Raw genomic sequence first — 12,223 nt, forward strand, 5'->3', positions numbered from 1 at the left:
CAGGAAAACACACATATATATTAATAAGCTTATTTCTATGGAGGAACAAAGTGCATGATAATATGTTATTTGAGGAATACAAGGAAATAACAACGTTGGCTAAAAACTAAATGCCAACAGAGAGAGCCAAAAGAAAAGAGAGAAGTGCATCCAGGGAACAGAATCATGAGCTGTTATGTTTGCACCCAATAGTGTGGATCATTGTTTTCTTCAAACTTTTATAACATGTTTGACTTTAAATTGTGCAATTTTTGGTTGTTTGTGCTCTTTACTTGATGCTTATATGGGATCACAGAAAAATAGTGAATAAGAAGAAACAAGGTAAGTTACACACAAGGTTCCCAACTCTGAGCTGAACAATTCTGGGACAAGGACAACTCCTCCCCCCCCAAATCTTAGGAGTATTAAAAAAAAGTTTGAATGCATTTTTAAGCTATTTTAATAATCTAATACTGATACTTACAAAAAATACAGGGACAGCGATGCTTCAGTTGCATGTTGCATCACTCGTACTGGATGTGGCAGAGGCAGCCATCACAGCTGATACTTTAAACCTGTATTTATCTTGAGATTTGCCCAGTGGCGTGCGGTGATAAATCAGGCAGGGGAACAGGTCACCTGCACTTGCTCCCCCTCGCATGGGTGTCTTAATATAATACAATAGATCAAGTAAAATTCAACCCTTATTGAAATGTCAGAAGTGACAAACATGAGGCACGTTAAAATTATATGACAATAATAATTTTAAAGCAAATGTGATATAATATAAAGAAAACATTAAAAATAAAATTGTTGATGCGCAACAAAGAAAAAATTGATACTATAAATTTATGAGTCATCAGAGAAAGAAAATAATATTTTGTCGTGACCTGTTTCATCTCTTTATTCGTAGATTAAGTTGACGTTTTTCATAGAGTTGAGTATTCTTGTAATTCAAACGTCCTCAATGCAGTAATGGCACGCAGATGGTTGAGTTTTTTCATGACGTTCGCTAGATTAGTCAGGGTGGCTACTGTAGGACCATAATAAAATTCAAGTATAATTCCTGGTTTTCAAGGCGAACTTTACAAAAATTCAAGCAGATGTTTTATCTATTTCAAACTAAGGTTTACCGTCTCTCACCACCCACACACATACACACCAACAAATACTTATATTAACAATATATGGTTTGTGCGATTCCAATGAATCCAATAATTCTAATCCACTTTGACGGTACATATATATAATTTAAGGCACGGAGTTTACATTTGTCATTTCACATAGTTACTCGGCAGTGGCGTGCCCAAGGGGGGGGTTGGTATGGGTTATACCCCCCCTTTGGCCCAATATTCCTAAAAAAAGAACGTCAGTGGTAGGATAATATGACAAAATGAGGGCGGACTACCAAGAAAAAGTATAGGTAACCCCTCCCTTACAAAAATTCTGGGCACGCCACTGCTACTTGGGACTATAAATACATCTACAAACACAAGTCACAAATGTTACGGGAAATAGTAATCTACGAAAAATTGTTAATTCTATAAGAATTTTAAATTTACCTAATCAACTTCAAGATATTTTATCTTGCAATAATCTTCCGTCCATCAGATGGATTGTTCCGCAAAGAACACTAACAAAGCAAACGGATTGAGAGAATTCTGTTTTATTTTCCACGCAGCTTTCTTTTCTTGATAAAAGTAAAATCTAAACTGTGAAAAACTTGTTTCAGGTCATTAATAAATATGTATAAATTCAATGGAATTGGGATTTTAAAAAGTTGAAATTTTTCATGTCTACAGAGAAAATTTCAAGCAGAATTCACGCACAATTCCCGGAGCCAATAATTCACACATAATTCCCCGAATTCAAGAAATTCCCGGTGAGTAGCCACCCTGTTAGTAGAAGTTGTTAATGTGACAAAACCCGACCTGTTCCAGACTCCCTTCTCATGATTAAACAAGGACAACAATATAATTTGCCACTGGTAGAATATCCAGTTAATCATTTTACAGAGTTGTAGTAACTCGTTTGAAAATGCCTTGTGTATGATTTCGTTTTAGTTTTTAATTCAGTTAGGATGTGTGTTGGTTTGTTGTATTTTCTGCAAAGTTCAATGAACTACAGGCTTTCGTACTCAGCAGGTAGATCATACAACACTCGCAACATTCGCTTTCTTGTCCTGCAGCTGCGTGCCTTGGAACTTTGGTCTTGGGGTTGGTGGAACAGGTGGATGTGAGCTGTTCCCTCGGAAGCTATTTCGCAGCTTTTGCCAAGGCATTTAGCAGACGCTTAGACTGTAGAAGATTTTTTCAGTTCGTTATGAATGTCAGACGCAAGTTCTCAACGAGATTAGGAAGTTATGGACTTTCTACACTCAAAAGTATTACTTATGACGCGATTAAACTTCAGCACATAGCAAAAACTGGAAGAAAAGTGAATCCGCAATATCTCTCTGAGGGAACAGCTAGAGCGTTCAGCTTCCGTGGTGCCGTGGGAATCGTTTACCTTCGCGCGTGATCGGAAATACTCGGCTTCAGACAGTAGAGGGCATGATACTAAGAGACCATGGTAGAGCATGGGGTGAGAACCATGATGCGTTGGGGGTAGATGACGTCAAAAAAACGTCCAGCCACGGTGAAAGATTTTCTTCAGTGTTACTTTTGGAAATGTTGATTTCGGGAGAAAGAAGTGTTCTTATTATGTTAATATAAATAATTTAAATAGCCCAAAAGCACAGTAAGTAGGAGGGAACAGCCTGTTCCCTCTGTTCCATGGAGGGACCGCCACTGGATTTGCCTCTTTTCAGTAAGTCAGGCCTACCCTTCACATAATCGTTATTTTTACCTGTATTTCAGCTTTTAGTTGATTCTCACTTAATCTGTTTCTCATGTCCGTATACATATAGCCCATTACACTTAACACTCACTCACAAAAATGAATGGTAAATATGTGATATAGCCCGAATGGATTTTTTTCACATTTACAGGAGAAACTACTTACTGAAATCAGTTTCTGTAGCATTGTCGAAGTTCTTCGAGGTATTTTCTTTCGCGGAAACTGAAAACTTCACCATAGAATGCTGCAGAACAAGAAATAATCACTTTTTATGTAAGGAATTTGCATTTTCTGTAAAGCGACAACATTTTGCCATAGTTTCAATTATGTACATGCAGATGGTGCGAGCGTCAAAAGTCACACGGTCTCGCCAGTGTTTGCAAACGTGCCTTTTTTTTTAACTATGCTTACCTAACCTTGCCAGAAATGGTCCGTGGGGCTATCGTGAATGGTTTTTGGGGCTAACGTGAATGGTTTTTGGGGCTATCAATCAATGGTTTGTGGGGCTATCTGTCAATGGTTTGTGATGACATAATGAACACGAAAGTAGGTATTTTTCGGTTAAGAAGGTTAAAACACTGCATACCCACTCCAAAATGACTAAACACAAGCACGACGTGCGATGATCCATGACGAGTGCACACCATATTGTCTGTTACCCAAGCGGAATAAGGAAGACAAATAATGACTTGTAATATGAAAAGTTGACACTATTTTGTGGGAAAAGGCATAACTTCACCTCAAAGAACCTTCCGCAATGCAGAAAAGGTAAGTATCAATACTAAAATGAACGAAATAAATGAGTGAGAGGTGTTTGGGCTATATCGCATAATTACCAAATGAATTTCCAACAACAGGCACTGACAACACAAATGATACTAATTTTAGAAGTTCTTTGCATTCTGGAGCTTTCTCAAAGAAAGATATCCACTTTTCTTCCACGGTTTCTTTATTGAGGGAGTCTATTGTACTTCTCAGAACACAAAAATCTTCATACAGCTGATATAAATTTATGATGATCTGCAGGCAGTTAATCAACTCCTCAATTTCTTCCCATGTGGGTGGGTTGCGTAAAGACAAAACAGCCATTTTCTTAAAAATTGAATCTTCAAAATTATACCACTTTGAAATGTATATTAGCGCTTTTTCAAAAAAAAACAAAAACATTTGCACTTGTTTCGAACTTCCTTTTGTCTTCAATTTTCATATTATTTAGCATTCTTTTTGCTTCACTGCATTGAAGCTCAGATTTCACTTTACTCGTTAAGGTATGCAGTTCAGTGGACGTAAAAGACTTGTTTTCTAAATGCTGAATGCTGGTATAGAATAATTTAAGCACATTATGGATAAACCATAATGTACACAAATTAATGGAATCATCATCTTCACTTCCTCCGAATACTGTCTACAGCATGTTACTGCACTCTCCTTCCCCTTGGGATAGAAAGTAAGACTTTAAAGCTTTTCAGTTTAACAGAAGGAGTTCAATAGCAGGATACAATGAAAGCCAATGTGTAGGCACGTGTCTTAGAATGGTTTTATATTCTACAGGGTGTACCAAAAGTCCCATTACCCCCCCCCCCCCTTTTTGAATTGTAGATAAACCTGCAAAATGTTACTTTAACAGCATGCATATGATGAGAGGATGGTATACCATTAAATCAGACCAATGGCCACCATTTACTCTGTGTGCACACAGTCATTTTCATGGCACAGTATTATTTGCCTCCAGGTGCGATGTGAAATCCTCTGTAACATAAGATGTCAGATCTGGATTTTGGGGTGGCCATTTTAAGAGAATTCCTCAATGATGTGTTCAGAGATAAACGGATGGACGAGGATCGCCAAATTTACCAGCACCTTTAAAATAGCCACCCCGAAGTCCAGATCTGACATCTTATGATAATGCGCTATGGGGGCACATCAAACAGAAAGTCGCCCATAATTGTTATCAGACAACTGAGGAACTTCAAGAAGCTGTTCGCAGTGCGTTTGCTTCCTTCACGCCAGCCAAGTTACGGAGGTTTTCACATCGCACCTGGAGGCTAATAATACTGTTCCATGAAAATGACTGTGTGCACACAGAGTAAATGGTGGCCATTGGTCTGATTTAATGGTATACCATCCTCTCATCATACGCATGCTGTTAAAATAACATTTTGCAGGTTTATCTACAATTCAATGAGGGGGTAATGGGACTTTTGGTACACCCTGTACATCAACAAAGTCAAATAATTGTTTTAGCTCCTAGTTTCGTTTGCCAGATGAGGAAAATTCATTATACACTTTAATGACAAATGCTTCAATATCAATATACCTAAATACTTTTAGGGCAGACTTTACGCAATTATTTAAAATGTGCCACTTGCAGTTTGCTTGTATAATGTTTTTGTTATGTAACAGTAACTTCTGATAAACTGAAACATGTTTCCCATAATTTACAGAGGCATTGTCAGCCGAATATACAGAAATATGGGTCATATACAAGTCATTGTTTTTTAAAATGGTTGTGATGCGATTACAAATAGCTTCACTACTTTCATTTGAATCTTGGTAAACATCTAGAAACCCATGATTCACCCCAGTTTTTGGATTGAAATATTGAACAGTTAGAGGAATTTTTTTTTATTTCCTACATTTGAGGCATCCGAACTAATGCTAAAATAACCGTTCTCGGTTTTTAATTTTGAATGAGACATTCTTGAGAATGGGGCCCCCAAAACATTCTCAATAATACTTGCACTTTTAGTTCAACCACAAGATATTTTGCTTGCAATTTCTGAATCTGGTGTGAGTTTCGGTAGCAGTTTATTTCCACAATCTTGTGCATTGTAGCTTATGCCGTGAAAAACACAATGATATGCTGATACTATTTCTGTCACTGTTAGAACATTCTCTTCTTTGGTTTCTTTTTTAACAAAAAATCTGGATAAAATATTACTCTGTTTAGTACTAGCCAAATTGTCTTCGTGTTTTTTTGAAGCACAATGTACCTGTATAGCACGTTTTCCTTCATACTTTATACTGAAGCTTTGGATGCATAACCTACACTCAGCAGTGTAATCGTTCACTTTCAGAATCCATTTACCCCATTCCTATTTTTCTTTTAGCAAGTCGTCCTTAAAAATACAATACCTTTTTAAGTTTCTTTTTCTTGGGCAATGGACTCGAATCTGATACCGGCCTTAGAGCCATCCTCGATGAGAAAAAGAAACACTTGTAGGGTACACAAGAGAAATAGTTTGCAAATCACAATAATAATAGACCAGTACTTGGCACTCACACACCGCGTAGTAACAAGCCCGGCCAGTCACGTTCTCTTGTTTCACGTTTGTGCGATGATGCTGACAACGCTTTGTTGTTGATAAAATCAAGGGGAGAATGTACACAGTGTTGCAACATGCTGCGCATGAGGATCACCTACCGCAAGAAGAAAAAAATCATTTGAAAAATCTCGTTTACTAATTACTGTAATTCCGGGATTTCTTGCATCCCAGAAAGATAAAAAGTTCTTCCGGGACAAGGCAAACTATTCCTTGTCAATCCCGGACAAACCGGGACAGTTGGGAACCCTAGTTACACATTTATTCTTGGAAGCATATTTCTTGACTTAAATAACTGACTGATGATTATATCATTTTTAACTCTACTGTTTCTCTATATGCTAATATTGTGGTTTGTAGTCAGCATTGTAACTGTATAATAGAATGAAATTATTTTATCAGTAAGTTGCACAGGAAAGGAGAACATACTGTGTGTATGAGAGAATGCCATGAACATGCAATTTGCACATGTAGAAATTTGAAGTTGTTGCTGCTGGCGTATAGCGTGTTCTACACACACAAGCAGGTGATCTTCACATGAAATATTGAGACATTGTGTATGACATTCAAGAAGGATACTCACAAGTAGTAAACATTAATACACAATAGGGGCATTCCATGTCAAAGTGATCCTCAATCTCAATTTTTTAAATTAAATGCAATACTGTAACATTATTTTATCTTGTGAGTGAATAATATACAATTATAATTTGAATAAAATTTCAAGTATTAAACATAATTAAGTAAGAATGTAGAAGGTATTTTACATATTGTTTGTTTATTTTTAACTTTTCGATTTACCTTTGATTTTTATTAGGTCCCAGCCCATGACAACCAAAAACAATTAATTTCTCCTTTAACTTACATTTCCCCTTCAACTCCACTAGAATATTCAAAGGTCAATTACCTTCTCTCTTTATCTTAAACATTTTTTTTTCATCATTGACAATTCACAGAAATTACATTTTATAGCTATTAAGTAGAGGTACAGCTCACCGCTCACGAGAAGGTCCCCAAACGAGGGGTGATGGGGAGCGGGTGTGAAGGAAAGATCGGTCCATTTGCAGATTTTAGAGGTAGCAGAAAGCCTTCCGCTGCAGCTTTTCGAAGTGCGTGGGAGTTGATTTGCGTCAGCAGCAACTTTCCGCAGCAACAGTTTGCTGCTTTTCTTTCAGTGACCAGAATACTTTTGTATTGCTTATTCTGTACATTATTTAGAATGTATTTCAAAGAATTTTAAAATAATATATACGGCAACGACTTTAGGGTTACCAGATGACAAACTTTAAAAAAGAAGGCATTTTTAGATTGCAAAATGTTGTTAACTTTAGACGAAGACACATGTTTTGTACTTACTGGTGTTTTGGTGGGCTTATAGATCACACACCCTTGTAAAATAATTTTGCACCTTTTCAGTATAAATAATAATAGGCCTCATTGCAGGCAAATGTATTTATATTCTAATATTTATTCAGTATGCTCCTAATATTATACGGTTGTGAAGCTTGGTCTCTTACTTTAAAAGAATAACATAAATTGACATTCTGCCTCTCAGTTTTTTTCTTCCAGGCCTAAAGTCAGGAAACCATTTTTGTAAGACATCACTAAAAACACATTTGCATTTTGGCATGGTTCAGATCGCTGATCGACAGAATTTCACTTCTGCCATGTAACAACAAGAGTACGGCAGTTAAAAAATACTATTTATTTCTGAATTCTGTCATGAAACTCAAATCAAAGTAAGCCGCAGCAAAATGCATATTCTTACCTATTGTCAGAAACTTGCTGCTCACCAAGAGCCGCGGTATATGTCACAAATGGTTTGAAATCAAAACCTCACGCGGTGCGGCGGTGACAACAGAAGAGATGCAAAGGTCCAACAATGTTTCTTTGTTGCAAGAAAAGTTTATTTTCTTTGCGCTTGCAACTGAGAGTGTTGTATTTCTTTACTTTGAAATTGAAAACTGAAAGAATATTAACAATTGTTTACAAATAACATTTTGTCACTAATCTTGAAGTTAAGCAACTGTCTATACCCCAAAAAATAGGATATTTCCAAATTTTCCTAAAAACCCGCCTGTAGCATTTTTAGTACCCAAAAAACAGGATTTGTCCGGGAAAAGAGAACTTCTGGTAGCCCTAAACTATTTGCGTCGCAGCACCAGTTACAGCGAGCCCACATGTGTTTTTCACTCAGGGTGCACTCCCCTAACCCTAATAGTGGAGTCGCCTGCTACTACGTCACTTCACTTCCGTCAGGGATCTTCTCCTGAGTGGTCAGCTGTAGTGTTTCTTCTGTCCCACCATGGAACAAAATTGTTTGCTTATAGCTATAAATCTGGGAAAGTATTATATGGGTAGTTATGTTTAATCAACAGTATTAAGTTTCATATTTCATTGCCCAGAAGCTGTAAGAAAATGTTGCTTAACTATCAGTAGAGTAGTTACTTTATTATAAAATATGTAGTCTGCATGCCCCACCTGTGACAATGGAGTGCCCCAATAGCAAAATTGGTGATGTATTTATCTGAGTAAAGAAACTTCTCAGATTTGTGAAAATCTTACATATACACTAACTTGGGGAAGTTGCTTGAAAGATAGACAAGGAGTAAGAATTTGAGAACGGCGTTAATATGAATTTCAGATCAGTTGCGGACACAAGTTGAAGTCGCATCACATCATAGTATCTCACCCACCCGCAGTTTCACAACATTTTGCACTTTTTGTTACAAAGAAGGACTGTCTCATATTTGTTGGCATTGAAGGAAGAAAGGTTAGGTAGCATGATTGGTCTTTCTAAAAGAAAGTTATTTTTCTTTTCCATTGTTTGAATATTTTCACATCCAATACAGGATAAAGGTTCTGAATGTTAATGATTTTTGCAAATTTTGCAGGAGTATTTGAAAGGCTGGTATAGTAGTGGAAAGAATTGTGAAAGTAAATTTGAAGCAAAAGTAATTAGCACAATTTGGAGTTCCACTATGAACGTTCCAAAACGTACCTATTCTACACTCCTGCACCCAATCCGCTGACTCTTGTGCACCCCTCCAGGTGCCATGATGCCTACCGTCAGGTTATCCTCACTTCAAAGTTTGTTAACCTTTGATCCTTATAGGAAGAAAAAACGGCCAAGTACTATTTATCTGATTAAATATATATATAAAATAAGTAGCTTACACAAACATCAACTTTTCCCAGGATCACCATCTCGTGCGAACTGTTATCTTGGACTTTAACTACCACCCTGCAGCTTGAAGGGGCTTGATAGTAGTTACCACATGATCAGTCACTGAAAGCATTTAGGATGTTGTTTTAATGCTATGAGCCCTAAACCTTACCTGCCTAACCTAACAATGTAAGCATTTACAGGGTGACAATTAATGAACTATATGAAATAAAACTGTCTTAATTTCTGAACAGTTTGCGTGATGACGTCCAAACTGCGTGGCTGGCCACAGGGCATGATGGGAATTCGTATGCGTATGCGCACGCAACGTGTTGATGTCGGCCATTTGCAAGTGAAAATGTCCTGGAAGAGTATTTTGAGGACCGCATTCTGTTAAGGACAAGGTGTACAGAAATAACCCCAAAACCATTGCCGAGCTGAAAACTGCCATTCAGGAGGTCATCGATGTTTCGACACTTCAGCGGGTCATGCAGAATTTTCTTGTTCGTCTGCCCCACATCATCGCCAGAGATGGCAGACATATCGAACATGTCATAACCTAAATCCGAATGTCTGTAGTGCCGTTTACATGTGCAATACAGTTTGTGTACTACGTGGTTTGTCACTAATTTCCGTTTTATTTCATATAGTTCATTAATTGTCACCCTGTATGATGATTATGCTCATTCTAAGAGCCCTAATCCTGACCTAACAACAGAAGCACTTAAAGAAAATATTTTAATACTAAGAGCCAGAAAATCTCTTCACACTGCAGTCATCTGATGTAATGGCAACAACTGTTCATTTATTTATTTATTTCTCTTTTTTCCGTTGACCCTTTGTGAGAGGACATGGAAAGCGTCATATTACATCTTGTTACAAAGTTTCACCCTGTATCCCGTACAGGTTTGTATAATATTTACATAGATAATGATGCTATAGCTACAGCTATGGACAATAATTAGGGTTTTGCAGCATTACAATATGTTAAGGGTTCTGCATTTTCCATATCCAAGACAATAGTAAACAAATGGCTGCCTTGATACAAATATGCATGTAGTAGTGTATGGAAGAGAAAAATCATTCTTCAGAAAACATTTAATAAGTAATCACTAAACCAATACATGTTAAGAGAGAGAAGTAGAACCATGATTAAAATGTATGTGTACCGTGATTAATTCATAATTAACCAATCAAAACTCGGACCCAATACAGTAATGCTGTGTATGAAAACTTGTAAAAAATTGACAATTTATTTCCTTATTCACTGAATTCATGAGCTCCTCTGTACAATAAATAATTCCAAACATCTATTGTTTGCAACAAAGGAATTGAAATGTGGACCAGTCTTTCTTCTTATTACCATAAATAAACAACATCTTGTTTTTCAACTAATATCACATTTATGATCAAACAGGATTTTTAAAGTACATTTTTATGAATTTTAGAATACTTTAAATATTGAAGGATTCAGCAGATGCACAATTACATGCAAAGCATAAGTTTGGGATTATTTTGCATTGTAAAATAATTTGTGTCACTGATAAAGTCATGAATAAATTGCTGTTTTAGGGAACTGTGTAAAACATATTTAAATTCATATGACCTACACTCTATCTATCATGAATTGGTCTTAAGATTGATTTTCACAATTACCTGACTTTTCTTCCGAAAATGGAATATAAATGATGGGAATTTTAGGGTGTGACAATGGAAATTAACTCTCCTGATTGTACCATGTTGACCTGAAGTTTACAACAAGAAAAACTCATGTGAAAAGGCTTGTTGGGTGCATAGGTGTAACTTGGAGTTTATTTTTGGTGGCCAAGCTGATAGATGAATGGCAATGAGAATGCACTGCATGTATACATGTGTGTGTGTGTGTGCATGCGTGTGTGTGTAATGGTGTACACATGCACAGTGTTTGTGTGTAGTATTGTTTTTGTAAATCTTGACCCATAATAATGTAATTGAAGGCACTACTATTGCATCATACAAAATACATATACGAGGTCAGCCGAAATATTAGTGTGATTGAGAAACCAAGATATACATTCAATGCTATAGGTTTTTCTTGGAACGGCCCAGCGTTAACTCTCAGCTGCTCTGCATCATGGTGCTGCTGTGAGTTTGCAAAGATGACTGTAGTACTCAACACATCCACATCATATGAGCAGCGAAGTGTTATTCGTTTTCTATGGAGCAAGGGAAGAAGGCCCAACGAGATCCATAGGGAAATGCAGCCGATGTATGGGGATGAGTGTCTCGGTTTGGGAAGTGTGCGGTGGTGGTGGTGAGAGTTCAAAAATGGTGTGGAAAGGTTTACATTCGCTTGTCACGAAGAAATTCTGCAGAATGCCATCAGTTGGGAGTTGATGCTCACAGTCTTCTGGGATAGCTGAGGACCACTCCTGCTGGATTTCATGCCACGAGGTGAGACCATCAATGCTAAGAGCTATTGTGGCACACACTCACGTCTGTGAGCTGCCATCAGGAAAAAGGGCCAAGAGATTGTCGATGTGGACAATGTGGTTATCCTCCACGATAACGCCAGGCCTCATGTGGCAAACAGGACCATCGACATATTTCAGTAATTCGAATGGGAGATTCTGGAGCATGCACCATATAGTCCAGACCTCATCCCCAGTGATTTCCACATATTCTGTCCACTGAAGAAGTTCCTGGCAGGACAGAGCTTTATTTGCGATGACAAATCATAGAACGCTGTCCGGTGGTGGTTCCACGATCAACTGGCTGAATTCTACAACAGCGGCATCTTCTGAACCACTATGGTCACTATGTGGAAAAATAGTGCAAGGTACATAGAATAATTCCCATATTTTTATTTCCTTCATGTTTTTTATTTTGGCTGAAAAAAAAATTGGGGCAAAGACTTTTCGATTTGCCCTCGTATTAC

The sequence above is a fragment of the Lepisma saccharinum genome, chromosome 20 (assembly GCF_977018435.1).
Source record: "Lepisma saccharinum chromosome 20, izLepSacc3.1, whole genome shotgun sequence".
Lineage (NCBI taxonomy): Eukaryota > Metazoa > Arthropoda > Insecta > Zygentoma > Lepismatidae > Lepisma > Lepisma saccharinum.